Raw genomic sequence first — 15,873 nt, forward strand, 5'->3', positions numbered from 1 at the left:
CCTTTATCCTTTCACCTTGTGGAGAATTATTATTCCCCTCAACACCTCATTTATCTCTCCCATCCACCCTAGGGAGTCTCTCGTGCAGAACAACTAGGAGGTGTATATAGAGGAACAACAATCTGGCAGCCTCATCATAAAATGTGATATGTTAGCTATTTCCCTTTCCAAGGGACCTATCCAGCTGAGACTGTACGAGGCCTCTGGGCCACACATGCAAATGCAGCAAACTCACATCCCAAGAAAACTTTTTGCCAAAAAGGCGGAGGAAAATAGCTTTTTAACAGAGCTTGCACAGAGTGGGGGAAGAAAAAAACCCCGTTGCGTTTTCTGGGAGTTTATCATGTAGGAGAAATAAACTGCAGTGCTAATTCTGAGAAGACTGTTCATCTCTGATACAAAAGCCCATTTTGAAAAATTGAGTGTGCTGACATCAAGAACAGTAAATAAATTGAGCAAATGTTATTAGAAACAGATTATTTTTACCCATAACAGATGTGAAACAGGTGTTGATAAACACATAGATCAACTTTCTCTGCTATTATGGTCCCGTCCCTCATTTGAGTCTATAGCTGATTGGTAGGTAGGAAGATTTTACTCTTAATTTATGTTCTTTAGCCATGTGTTTGCCTTGTGGCTGATTTTCAGCAGTGGACAGATTTATGTAGGCTTACATTACCTGGGTTTACTCTTAAGCAGTAAAACACATTCTGAAGGATTTTGCTAAAATTCATGCTTAAGCTTGTTTAGAACTGGGAAAGCTAATTGGCCTGGATACCGGTTAACCTCATCCCTCATCCATATTCCCACCAGAATTGGATCAATTCCCCCTAATCAACCTCAAACAAAGAAAACTGCACATGTGTTCTTGATATTTTAGAGAGGGATAACATTTTTTCAAGAGGAAGACTTACGAGTAGTGACAGCTGTGAGTTCCAGACAAGCAAGAAATTGAGTCTGCTCTGTTCCTGCTCTATTCCCCACATCTAGAATGTTTCCTGTATTTGCATCCTTTCATGGCTTAAATACAACCACTATGCAGAATGGCCCCCAAAACCTGAAGCCAGATGAGTGACTTCATTATTTTCATCAAACAAATTTAATCTGTCAAACACTTATCACATACATAACATCTGCTGGCTAACATGGGACTTAGGCATAAGTCATAAGCAATTCATCACATATGTGATTAAAATTAGCATTATTTTATACAAGCAAAACAGGGTTTTTTTATCAGTATTATTTTCTCCTCATTTGATCTGTTTGGGGTGGCATTTATTTTCACCTTCAACTGTATTTCCTAATATGATGTGAAAATTAAGTCCTTGTCCATATCGGCAGCACCATCATACACCCCAACACTCAAACCTTAAAAGAAAGTCCCGATTCGTAACCTCTGAACGATTGACAGGGTCCTCGCCCCAACACACCGAGGACAGGTGTTTGCCCTAGTATTCACTAGTATTCACTCTTAATCATTATTATAATCCTTCTACTGCCTTACATTACAGTACTGTGTAACGAGTCACTGACATGCTGTAACTGAAGTTGTGCTCCTCACACACATTCGTTCCACAGTTGTGGAGCATGTGATGGGCATTTTGGGATGGGTCTGTAAGAGCAAGAATGTGTTGAGGACTGGAAAAATACAAAGATGTACTTTTCCTTCAAACCCAATACCAGTAAGAGAGGTAAAAGATATACAGGGATCAAAACCTTCCTGACTTTATATGGAAAAAAAATCTTACAAATGTGACTAATGGAATGAATAATGTCTTAGTCTACTTGGGCTACCATCAAAAAAATACAGTAAACTGGGTGGCTTGTAAACAATAGAGATTTATTTCTCACAGTTCTAGAAGTGGAGAAGTCCAAGATCAAGGCACCAGCAGTTTCAGTGTCTGGGAAGAGCTCCTTTCCGTTTCATAGATAACTATGCCTTGTGTGTCCACACATCAGAAGAGGAAAGGGAGCTGCCTGGGGTCTCTTCCGAGATGACACTAATTCATTTCATGAGGGTTCCACCCATATGACCCCATCAAGGTCCCACTTCCAAATACCATCACATGGGGCATTAGGTTTCAACATATAAGTTTGGAAGGACATAAGTATTCAGTCCATAGCAGTAATTTTTGCCCAGATTGGATTTTTTTATAAAACAGGAAAGCCTAAAATTCAGAGAGGATGAATTTAAATGGTGGAAAGGGAGAAAAAAATATGCCACCTGGAAGGAAGGGGAACAAAGATCATTCAAATTTGAGAGACTTCAGAGTTTCCCTCTGGCCTTGCCATGTCTTAATCTGTGCAAAAGTATGTAGATGGTTTGTCTTCGGACTACGGATCTAGGCTGAGTGGATCTGAGCTACCACACATCCTATAATAGAGCCAATAGGGCCGGCTCCCTCTTTGAAACTCTTTACTACCTTTAATCTGAGTCACGACTACTGATATAGATGACACAGCCACGTGGTTTCTGTGATCAGAGACCTTAGTCCAACGAACATGGCAGTAATACCAAAAGACACCACCTGCAAAGAAGTATTTGTGTGTGGAATTATGTGACATATGTAAATTCTATATATATATACAATGGTGGAAAATGACTGGCAAATGCATCGTTGCCTCAGATATTTAAATTGCAATTGTGAAACATTCCTGTGATTAAGATGTTGTAGTTTTGATTGCATACCATGAGGAGAAAATTGTCAGTAAATTTGCAACTGTCCTTACACGTCAATCCAATGAGTCATTTATATTTAAGCAGAAAACTAATTTCCACAAGGCAAATATAGCAAGAAAGACTACTTTAGGATTTTCTGGTTGCTTCAGAGATCAGTGGAAAAATTACCACCCTTCAGAAATTCTGTAGGTTTACATGTAGGTGAGATATTAGGGGTGATCATGGTTGATATGTTAGAAGGAACATACCTTGTTATAGACATTTTCCCCTGTTGCAACATATGGACATGACATGCCTTTAATTATATTGCTCAGATTCAACCAACTTTTTAAAAAACTTGGTAACCGGTGTCCAGGAGGAAAACAAGTTTTGATTCTTACCAGTTCTGAAGTCTTTCTTCCAGCTAAAAGCAGTGACCGTTATACATTCAGTCTTCTGACTAAAATGTTTATATCCTTTCTTGTTTAATTTTCAAAAGAGAAACGATGAGTGGTCATGTGAAGAAAGCTCCTAATCAAGAAAAATGTCTTTTCCCTAAATAACAGTAAATGTAAAAAGGAATCTTCAATTAAGAATGGGTCATTTCTTTTCCCTATACATACTGACCTCCTATTTCTTTCCAGTTGGTTGGATTTCAGTGGAAATAACTTTTATGTTACGTTTGTTTAGCTATGAAAACACAAACTGTGCCATTATTATTGATTTAAAAAGGGCTGCCTGCATGCATGGCCTTGGAAAACCATTATATGCAAATGTGCAAGCAGATATCATTATAATATGAACTGAGGCTCGCTCGAGTACAAAAGTATCAAGGGTATTAGTGTAGCCATTACAGATTATTAGGAAGAATGTGTTGTAACAGTCTCATAGATCCAATGAAGAACTTATGGTGCCCTTGAGTTTGATATAATGATGTATCTGTAAAAAAAAAAAAATGTATTCATATCATATAGCTCTTTTCCACCCAACATCTAAAAAGGTACCATCCCAAAGGCCTTTTTTCTAGAAACTAAGAGGGGTAGGAGAAGGAGGGTTGAGTATCATTTTCTTTAAATCTTTTTAAATGGGAAACTTTCTCAAATGATTTTTCAATAAGGCGTTTTAACCTTAACACAGTTTTTAAAGGCAAGTGGGCTTGCAATACTGAACCTAAATGGTAAGAGGGGGAGCTGCTGGGTAGGAGAGAGGATTGACTCTTCTAAATCCCAAAATGGATCATCTATTGCTGCTCCCAGAAGCTGAGGCATAAACCTCTATGTGTCTAAACATTGGCTGACAAGAAGCAGTTTGTTATTCTTTTGAACATAAAATATTCAAAGGTGCTATTAGTAACGATCCTCATAGCCACAGGCCGCTGAGGCTTTGAATGAGGAACAGAAAGCAGTAAAAGAAAGGAGGGCACCAGGGCTATGGATCCACATTAGCTTCTGGTGGATGGGGCTTCCAATTATTATAATGAATGATACCTGAGAAAGTAAAATAATATGATGAAACCTTCTTAATGCCAACCTATCCCATGACTGGACTTGAAGCTTTTGACTAATGTTTGAACACTTTTTGTAGAGTGTTTATTCTATGATACTACAGTGTTTGCCATAGAGAGAATTGATAGATACTTTATACATTTTCTTTCATTAAAGTTAGTTGAATAAACATTATGACCCTCTTCAAAAAAACCTCTAAGCATTTGGAATAGTGTTGCTTTTAGTCAGGTAAAAGTCTCGTTTTAACAATTATCATTTGGGATATCAGAAAGTTCCATATAACTAAGCTATATCTATATCCCAGCATATCTCCCAAATAAGCAATGCTTCAGTGATCTGGTTCTATTCCTTTCCTTACGACACAATTTTGCGAGACTTTTTCTTTCTCTCCCCCCCCCCTTTTTTTTTAAATTATTGTGGGCTTCTTCTATTGCTTTTATCTTATAACAGACATGCTTTACAAAAAAAAAAATATGCTATTTATAATGTCAGGGGAGGCAAACTGAGCTTACGTATCAAATAGAAATATTTGTTCTTAAAAGAACAAAATTATGTTCTTAAATGAAAATGAAATTATCCTTTAAATTCTCTTAACCTTCCTACTAAATTCTCCACTAAAACAAAAGATCCACAAGAAAAGATGTCAGACCAGAAGGTAAGGGTACAATAAAAATCTGGACCTGATCCTGATTTCTGATACCTATTCATTTTCTTCAATGGATTCCAAAGACTTTTAGCTTACAGTGACTGCCAGCACACTGACTGACTCATCTGAATACTTTTCAGGCAAGGAAGAACTTTTAACAGATGGCCCAACTTTGTTTATAAGAATGACTAACCAGGTATATAACTAGGACTGTTTTGCTATTTATCAGAGATCCTTTGGAGCTCTCCAAACAACCTTGGCCTAACCTCAGTTTGTGAAAGAGCAGGTTCCTCTAGATGGTATCTAATTTAAGCTATGACTGAGAAGGACAAATTTGTGACATTTGATGGTACGTGGTATGTTGGAAGTAATTTAATTTCTTCTTCTAATTTCTTAGACAACTTTCTAATTACTTGTCTTAAAGAAATAATTACTTATTACTTTTTGTAGTATTGGAATTCACCTTCAGTCCACATTAACCACATTAACAAAAAAGAGGATACTAACAAAATCCGTTTATGATCCACATTTCACCAATCAACAATAAGAAGAACAAAATAACAATGTGATTTTTCATAAAGCAACATTATGCCTTCCTTACATGCTTGATATTTAAATACTTTTTTATTTTATAAAATAATGGGACAATTTAAAAATGACAAGTCCATGATAGTCTTCTAATTTCATGACAATTTTGCCAATCTATGATAAATAAAACTTAGGAACAATTGGACATTTATGTAAACATTTACTTTCTTAATTTACTAGATTTTTCTATTATAAGAAAAAAACAGCTAGCTATAACAATAAAAATACAGTAAAGAATAAAGAAGAAAAATGTAATAATTTACCCCCAACAATGTCCAGTTTCATCTGCCTGCCTGAGGTAACCAATACTAACGTATGTATTATTTATATTTCCTCACTTTTTTCTATGCTCACAAAAATATGTTTACATATGTAGGGAAGGAAAAAAAAATGTTTCTCTACCTTTTTAGGTTCTTTTGGCTGGTCTATTAATTAAACTGACATGAGACAGATTAACAAAGGAAAAACAAATTTAAGTCAGGCAATTGAAGCTTATATGCCAGCCTGGGGTAAGCAGAAGATAGGGGTCTGGAACATCAAAGGGAAGGAAGGTAAATCACAGGAATATGGGAAGAACAAATGTTTGGTAAACAAATGTTTGTCATGCCAACCAGAGACAGCTGGGTACAGAGAGGAATTTGAATAAATAAGCTGAATGCTCCCAGCTTACCACAGCTGGCCCATACTCTTTGTAGCTGTCTCTGGTGATAGCTCTCGGGGAAAGGGCAATTTCTGTTCATAGTTAGTCCAAGTCAAAACTGGTAGAAAATTGGAAGTTTGGGGATTTGTAGCCAAATATTGGCAGGAACTAGAATTTGGGATCATGTTGATTTGCAGGTAGAGAACAAAACCTCAAAGATAAGTAACAATACTAGAATCTGATGTCCATAAAGGATATTTGTTAGGTAGGTCAACTTTGCCATCCTTTCAAAGCAAAGGGTAGCAGAATATTTGCTAAATTTTCATCTTACAGTCCCAGGCCTCATACCCAGAAAAAAAAATAGAAGGATATCTGTCTACAGAGATACCGAATATCATCTTTAATTATAATTTGTTCTGGGTTATTGCTTTTTATTTTACAAGATCCATGAAGTCATGTTTTAATTAGCCAGATTTTAAAATCCAGGGACTTAAATATCGATACTCTTTCCAGAAAAGTTGAGTTTTGTGTGGATAGCAGTGGCACTCCAGTTCATAAATCTAATTACTTTTTGCCATTCAGGTTGGAATGCAAACAAATTGATATTTAAGAGGATGATAGGTGAAGAGAATTGATCTTTGTGTATCATCATTATAAAAAAAAAAACTATTGAGTAATTGCTGAAATAATCTGATTTTATGAGTTGATTCGTTGATGAGTTGATAATTATTTGTGTCTTTTTGTAGTTCTACCTCTCAAAAAAAAAAAAAAAAACACACCAGATATTCAAGTTGAATGTGACACTTCTACTCTGTCCTAGGCAATCCTCAAGCTCAATGTGTTTTCCATGCACACCTTGGCTTGATATATCAGTGCACTTTTCATTATCTTAGATTGAGTAAATTCCTCATTAACTAGTTTTATTTTACTGAGTTGCAAGCCTGTATAGCACAAAAAGAGATTCAAGTTCTCTATTTTCTTCCAAATATTGTCAACAGCTTTAATTCCTTCAGGGTATGGTGGAGAGGTGTTGTGTATGCCTGTGGACTTGCTAGCAATAAAGCCAACATAAAATTAGTTAAGGAGGAAGAAGGGGAATTGGGAGGCTTTCTGTGCTGCTTTTACTAATCTAAAAGAAATCACGGGAGTCATTTACTTTCCATTCTCTTTACGATAATTGACTCACACAACCCATCTCTTTTTCTTCAAATAGTTCTGCAATGATCAAACTAGATTGGATCTTTCTATGGTTGTGTCTTTTATTTTACTAGCACAATTATTCAAATAACAAATGGGAAAATCATCCATAAGCAAGCACACCCAGGCAAGGATAAATCTACAATTGCTCCATTAGTAATTACAAATAGTATTTCAAATATGGTCCATATTTTTGCAAATAAGTGAACATTTTATATATTAAGTTCTTAATTGGACAAAATTTCAAATCAACCAGAAGATAATATTGAAGGGGAGGACAGAATTATTAAGAAAACTATTATTGAGTATAAGTTTCTCAGATATTCAAATATCTGAGATTTTATATTAAAGATTTATATTAAAGATTTTATATTAAAAATTCAAACAGGTTTGATAATTATTGACAAGTGAGTGCATCATGCCATCCAGCATTATATTGTGAAATATATTTAATTGGACCTATTTGGTAAATTGTTAGCCATAATTCTAAATATGCCAGTTTTGGGGAAAGGGAAGAGATAATTGAGGTTTAAGAAACATTGTGATCTGTGACCTTGAAAATCAGGAATCAAGAGAAAGACCACAGTCAGCAAGGAAAAAAGTGAATTCCCACCACATAGGATTAAGAAATGTATTTAGCCAGTTTTGAATACCTACTATGTGCCAGGTATCCAACTAGTTTCTAAATATACTAAGGAAAAAGATGTAGTTATCTGACTTAAAGAACTTACAGTCTAGTATATACTAGAACAGTGCAATTCTGATAAAACAGAGCTCCAAAATGTGAATGATATCTTAAGTTACTCTTAGGAACTCCAAATTAGAGTTTTGCATCCCTGTTTATTCAAGAATAAAATAACATATGCGCAAGTCAGAATGTCTCCATTGCCTTATACGTTGTCCAATTGCTAGATAAGTGTAAGCTCTTGCAGAAACATCCCTCACATCTACCATCTTAGCCTAACTCTTAACCACTAGGTCCCTCCTCCACTACATTCAAAAACAAACTGCATCAAAGGACAATACTTCAACTTGTCCCTTTTTACCTACTGCTTATATGTAGTTCTCTAGATAATTGGGTGGGGGGTATTCCTCCCAATGGTTAAGGCATTAACCATAAAGAAATTTTAGGGCCAAATTTATGCAATAGGTCCCAGTACTTTGAGTTTGTTCTTTTTAGCTACACAGAGGGAGAGACAAAGGACAACCGAGGAAAGAGTGGGAGGAGAGGGAGGAAGAAACAGAGAAAAAGACAGAAGATTATGTAAGCACTACAAAAGACATTTAAGAGGGGCACCTGGGTGACACAGTTAAGCATCCAACTCTTGGTTTGTATTCAGGTCATGATCTCAGGGTTGTGATCTCAGGGTGGTGAGACCAAGCTCCGCATAGCCCTCGCAATGGGTTCTATGTCACCCCTGCTCCAGTGCTCAGTGCAGAGTCTGTTTAGAGTCTGTTTAGAACTCTCTCTCCCTTTCCCTCTGCCCCTCCTCCACCCCTGCACACACATACACATGCATTTGGATGCATGCATTCTCTCTCTCTCTCTCTCTCTCTCTCTCTCTAAGTAAATCATTATTTATTTTTCTTTTTTTTTTTGAGATTTTATTTATTTATTCATGAGAGACACACAGAGAGAGACAGGCAGAGACACAGGCAGAGGGAGAAGCAGGCTCCACGCAGGGAGCCGGACGTGGGACTTGATCCCGGTTCTCCAGGATCACGCCCTGGGCTGAAGGCGGCGCTAAACTGCTGAGCCACGGGGGCTACCCTAAGTAAATCCTTAAAAAAAAAAAAAAAAAAAACATTGTAAGGAAAAAGTATATCACAAACTGGATTTCAATCCATGATCTATGATTTAGGCAGAAAGTACCAGGCTAATTACAAGGTTAGTCTCTTTTTTCCCTAGTAAAACAAGACTTACTACAGCAAAGAGGATAGGCAATGCTTTCTCTTTCTAAACTTGATAAGGAATACCTGGTATGGCCATTAGAGCAATATGATCCATTTACAAAGACTGTTAACTTTGGGGGACATGTAAGTAGACTCCATGCCCAACACTGAGTCCAAGGTGGAGCTGGAACTCACAACCCTGAGATCAAGACCTGAGCTGAGATCAAGATTTGAACACTTAACCAACTGAATCACCCAGACGCCCCCTTTAGGGGATGTTTAAAATTCTAGTAAAGGCTGAGGACCTCCCCCAGAAAAGAGTGGATGTGCATATATATAAGTCTTTAGCAACAGCTTCAAGGTGGTCCCAGAATCCATGAGCCATCCATGGATCCAAGTTTGGGTTAACATGTTGTCTGTCTTAGTTGCATTTCCAGTTAGTTATAATAATGAGAAAGAAGAAAAATATGAATTCTATGGTGTATGCATACAAAAACCTAAGGAGCAGCACACTGAGTGGTCAGAGTAATGCATGTATATACTAGGGATGTAAGAAACAGCACACTGAGTAAGACTAATGGGCCTCCAGCCCCATATTCAGTTTCGAAGAGTGGTCGTAAGGAAAATTGGAGACCATGAGAAATACCTCATGATTCTCATTTTATCTAAAAATATTAGAGTTCTTCAACTAAATATATCTAACCTTCTCTTAGTAATCCAGTTTTTGTCTCTACTCAGCAAACATGAATGAATATACCCAAACTTGCCTCTTTCTTGAACTTCAGAAAAAGCAGAAAGAAAGAACAAGTGAACAAAGAGACACCTGGGCCGGACACATCCCTCCACTTTGACCTCAGCTTCTTTCCCTTAGAAGTAACACAAACCATCTTCTCGAATATGAGAAGGTAGAGAGGACAGGTAATACCAAAGTAAACTGGTTGCACGCTGACAGCCCCAGTGGGAGCACAAAGCACCTTTAAATATCTCAGCAGCGAAAAAGTTTATGCCTATGTCTGAGAGACCAAGAGGAAGAATATACACATTAAGATATGTGTGTCTCATATCCTCCAAATAGAATCAAAATTCACTGAACCACTCTCAAATAATAGCTTACTATAGGAAAAAAACTGTGTTAAGCATAAATTTTTCATGGGACAAAGTTTGCGTTTAACCAGTGTGCCTCTTATCCAAATGAATGGATTTTCTTCCTTGAAAAATTTCACAGATCAGTGGTAACATAAAGTTCAGTAATTATCTCCTATCTTCTCTATTTCTAACATTGTGTGATGCAGTAATTCTCCTATGTCCAAATGTAAAGCAGCTGGGAATTAAACAGAATTAACACACGCATTTCACGTTGGTCATGATCTGAGACTACGTCTTTTGCCCAAAGTGAAAAGCACTGGGGGGGTGGAGGGGGGGCGCTTTCCTGAAAAAGGAAAGTTGTTATAACAAAAGGCCTTTAAAATAATTATCCCTGCACTAAAAATGCCAAAAAATAAAATTATAATAAATTTGAATAGCCCTTTTAAAAAGTGTTTCTGATTTTTAAAATGTTTCATATATAAAACAATCAAGATGGCTGCATGAATAGTAAAATTACATTGTATGAGTTTCAGGGTATTAGTTCAAGTCTAATAAAATTTTAATAGAAATATGTTTGATGATTTTAGCTTACTGCTGAATGAATAGTATTCTGCGGGATTTGATAGTATATGACTCGAGAAAAGATTATTAAGAAGACATATAATGCACCTTTATAAGATACTTGCAGGAAACCATTAGCTGATACAGAAAATCAATAATGCCCTAGTGCCAATTTCAGTAACATTAAAATTACAGTGCTCATTGATATTTATGATGATAGAGCTACTGAATCATTTCATTTTTTTCTTCCACAACGTTGGCATTTTTCTTTGTTATCCAGGACCAGTTGCAAATTTTGATTAGTTTCTTTTAAAAGTACTTTATGATGATCTTGTTCCTAAACAGCTCTTCTCAGGGAACTTTAACAGTCCATTCTTCCTAATTCAGTGTACAAATGGATTGGTAAACCTCTGTCCTTTTAGGGAAGCCATAATAATTGTAAAATATTAAGACATTCGAAATGGATCTTAACAGACCCAAGTAAATAGGATTTAATAAGTGGAGTTACCCAGCTTCCTTTATTTCCATGAGGACAAAAAAATAACGATGGTCTAGCCTCATTATCTCACGTGTATTGACCTGAGGTCCAAATAGCAATGAATTACCCACGAGTAGAGTTCTATATAGGGTGCAAACAAATGTCTTGAGCTTCAGCCGTGTCCTTCTCCAAGGCCACCCAAATTATCATATCACACAGAGGGGAATATACAGCTTACATTTATTTAGCTTCTGAAGTATCTCTAGGGTTTTTTCCTAATCTGCTAGAATGTCATTGCCAGTGGAATTTAGATTAAATTCAGAGAACTAGAAGAGAAAATAATGGGTATGGTGAAAATACTGTTTCTACAATTTGCTAACTTGGTCCTCTGGATGGAAGAAAACAGAAGCTATCTGACTACATCCCTCGGTTACTGGGCTTCTCCACGGGTAAGGAGATGCAACGAGACACCCCACTGGAACGCTGTCTAGGATCGCTGCCTCCTACTTGAAAAGGACAAGAAACATGTCAGTGATTTCCCAAACCCTGGACCTCTCTAGTTGTACAACATAGAAATAGCAACTGCCAGAGGCAAAGTCTTTTCACTGGTGGCTAGTTAGGAAGTCTGCAGCGCTGCTAAGAAGCCAGGAGAAAGCTCTCCGACCTTATCCCATACTAAATCTCCTGCAAGTCATCCTTTTTCCGTAGTAACCAGCCCCGTGTACACTAACACATGTAATAATAGCAGCAGTAATGGAAGGCGAAGGGAAAAGTTCACATAAGCTCTTAATGAAGTTTGTTTCCAAAGGTGGCGCCACTGCTGATAAAAATGAAGCTACGTCAGTAATCTGTAAGGATTTCCGTAGAGCCACAGTCTTCTGGAGCTTAGAAAGTCACGGGTAATATTGCACTTTGGCATATGAATTTTCCGATTTGCTGTTCCATCCAGACTATTCTAATCACTTTCCCAAATCTAGAGTTCCCTGGACTTCATCTTCCAGGTCAGTCGTGAGAGCCAGATAATAATTTTTACATTCTCCCTGGGTGATCCCATCTATTGTTATGCTTCTCAAACTAGCAACTGTAGTCAGTAAGGCCCAAAGGTCTCTGTAGATCAGATCTGTTATGGGCTGAATCAGCCTCAGAACAAACCAAATCTGCCAATACCTTGATCTTGGCCTCCAAACTATGTGAAATAAACCTACGTTGTTTAAATTACCCACTCTGTGGCATTTTGTTACGGTAGCCCTGGCAAACTAGTACAAGATTCTTCTCTTCAGCTCCAGATCCATAAATATAACAGCATTCTAGTTATCTCAGATTGTATGTTTCATAACTTCCCCAAACCTAACATGTTTAAAATTAAATCCACTTTATTTCTTTCAAAATCTGCTTCTCTTCTTTTAGTCCCACACTGATGGTAAGCATTACATCTAACCAGTTGCTGAACCAAAAATCTGGGAGTCTTCACTGGTACCTTCTGTTTCTTCAGCCCCCATTCCTATTCGGTTACCAGCTAGTGTTAATCCTACAGATCTCAAGCCCATCCATCCTCCTTCTCCATGTCATTATTTCCCACCTAAATGCTTCACCAGACTCTAGTTTAACTAGTCTCCTGTCTCAGCTTGCCCTGCTCTCATCCGTCCTTTGCACCGCAGCCAAATGAGCTTACTATAATGCAAATCTTATTATATCATGGCCTTGCTATAAACCTTCTAATGCTTCCTCATAGCCTACAAAATAAAATCCAAGTTCTCATTATGCCGTAAAATGCCCTCCTTGACCCAGGGATGCATCCAGTGTCATCTGCCTTCCCCAGTCTGCACTCCAGGCTTCCCAAACAACACGGAGTGTGTGCACGCCAACTGCTCCCCCTTCCATGCCTTTGTCCTGCCTTCTCTTCTTCACCTACCTAACTCTAATTTTTCCTTCAAAAGTCAACACAGATGACACTTGTAAAAAGCCTTACTTGAATGGCTTGGCACCGGCCTGCCCTTCTAATGAGATCCAGTAGCATTTTATAGACATTAGTCCAATAATAGACACTTTACCTATGAATCTAGGGCATTAGATTTAACGCCTTTCAAAAACCTAATCTTTGCATCCTGAGGGTCTCGTATGAGTTCAATAAATGTAAATTGATAGAAGAATAAATAGAGAGATGAATACATGAGTGCAGGTTTAGACGTGTTAAATTGTATCTAGAATTTCCTGAGGGAAAGTCATTAGTAGACCTGGTTATATTCTATGTGTCTGAGAATTTTTGCAGATAAATATTTTTGGATAAATACCCTAATCCCTCCAGTTATTAAATTTTCCCTTCTCCTATTAAAAAATTATAGCCACATCCTAAAGGTAATGTATTGATACTTCTTCCCAGTTCTACAGTTTCATAAACTTCTGCTAGCTTCATGGTCAATCACATATGCCCACAAGGCCCAAGGACCTCAAATTAATATTATTGCATTTTCCATGTATTGCACCTGTAGTGTGTATTTTCAGGGAGGGTTATTTTCTCAAAAAAGTTGAATAGCAAAGTATACCTTTAAAACAAAATTGACTTCACAATTAATATGCCTTCAGTGTACCCCTTTTTATAAAGTAATTCCTTGATTTTTTACAGAATTTTTATAATGACTACTAAAACTTCGTCTTATCCTAGCCTTGATTAAAAGTTAAAAAAAAAAAAAAAAAACTTTTCCTACCTGCAGCTTTTTTTTTTTTTTGGAAAAAAATTTTCTTTACCTGTGTCATCTTACAAGTCTTTCGTCAAATGACAGCTTATTCATCTATCTAGTTACTTAGAATCAGTATAAATTGTTCAACTCTGCTCAAACTTCTGAAGCTTGCTGACTTTTTGGGTTTTTAACTTTGTGATTCTTTATTGAATTTCCCCTGTTTTTCCGTGGCGAATGCATGCTTATGTGCAGCATATGTCTGAGTTTCTGGAATACGTATACGAATGAATCGTGGAGAGACTACCCATCTGCCACATACCTATTTCCATCTCAAGCCTATATACATTCAGCTGGAACGTAGATGTCAGGAATGAGAATGACCCCAAATGTTATTGTGCTTTCATAACACTTTGCTTATTCCTCAAAGATCTCACTTATCATAGTATTATAATGAGCTATATATCTGTTGACCCTTTGGATAGTTTGTAAATTATCTGAATGTGGCCCACTGACTCGTTTTCTATTCCCAGCACTAAAACAACCTAGCACTTAGAGGTGCTCAAAAAGTGGTGGTTGTATTGAATTGTTTTGGCTAGATACTTTTCAGTGAAAATGTGGAAAAGTTTTCTTCCATTTCTTCTTCTTCTTTTCTTTTCTTCTTCTCCTTCTCCTTCTCCTTCTTCTTCTTTTTGATGGAGTCTTTTTAAAACTGCTCCACTTTGGTTTTTGCAATTAAACAGAATGTTGTCATTAACTGAAAATGCATTTTGAGTGTATTTCACTTGGTTTAATTGCAGTTCAGGCACCACTTAGCCTCACTGTGCTCAGTTCAGCATCATTGAATTCAACTGCACTGACTTTAGTTGCTAGATGTCTTTAAATTGTATGGATTGTTACTCTTTCTAGGTGGTAGCATTACCTGTAAGATTTTCTGTCTCCAGCTTAAACCTACTTCATTCATGCCTTGAAGAATACAGGGATTCTATATTGGCTACAAACTCATATTTTTTTAAATAATGTGTTGAATATTATAATCTGATTCACTTGAAGAAAGATATTCTTCAAGATATCAAAGATGAGTTAGGAAGTGAGTAAAATTCCTGATCAATGATTTACATTTCTCTTGAGAAATACTGTACATATATTTGCCATGATAACCAGGCTTATTTTCCACTTTTCTTACAATATTTCTTCCCCTCGTGTCTCTGGCTACTTCAAACTACAATGACTAAGATACTTACAAATCCAATTGTTTGGTGATTCATAATAGAAAGGAAAAAAGAGGAATCTGGGTGACCACAGTCTATATACTAAGAACAGTATCCTTTTTATAAAGACTTATACGGAGATGTCTGGGTGACTCAGGGCATGACCCCGGGGTCCCGGAATCAAGTCCCGCATCGGGCTCCCCACAGGGAGCCTGCTTCTCCTTCTGCCTGTGTCTCTGCCTCTCTATGTGTCTGTCATGAATAAATAAATAACATCTTTAAAAAAATAAAAGACTTATATGAAGTAATCATATTTGCTCTGTTGTTGAAAGATAGAAACATAAGATCATAAAATCATCGTTAGTGAATTTGGGTCCTGATTAAAGAAGTATTTTGTTGATGCAATGGGTAATCACTATGGAAAAATCAAGCAAGTGCATGATCACAGTAAGTTGAAGCCTGCTATATATATCTTGGACACTCTGGCAGTGATCAGGCTGTCAGGATTTAAGATCAGAGGGTGACTATAACAAAGTCTTTGGAACTGAATAAAGGCAGAAATCACAGGTGCTGGGCCTGGTAGAAATTTTGCTTTAAAAAAAAAATTGGTATCAGTGGCGATAGAAACAGAGCTACCAAAAATTATCTGTAAGTGGAAATACACAACATTTCCATGAGTGATATCAGAGGTCACTTTGGAATGAGTCAGTTCTAGGCAAGAGTAAGCCAATAAG

The 15,873-nt window shown here is 37.0% G+C and overlaps 1 protein-coding gene across 1 annotated transcript in view; it reads left to right on the forward strand.

The window, feature by feature from the left end:
- Window positions 1-15,873, forward strand: part of KCND2 (potassium voltage-gated channel subfamily D member 2) — a 480,490-nt gene that overhangs the window by 393,326 nt on the left and 71,291 nt on the right. The gene's annotated exons all lie outside the window — the stretch shown is intronic.

The sequence above is a fragment of the Vulpes lagopus genome, chromosome 13, assembly GCF_018345385.1.
Source record: "Vulpes lagopus strain Blue_001 chromosome 13, ASM1834538v1, whole genome shotgun sequence".
Lineage (NCBI taxonomy): Eukaryota > Metazoa > Chordata > Mammalia > Carnivora > Canidae > Vulpes > Vulpes lagopus.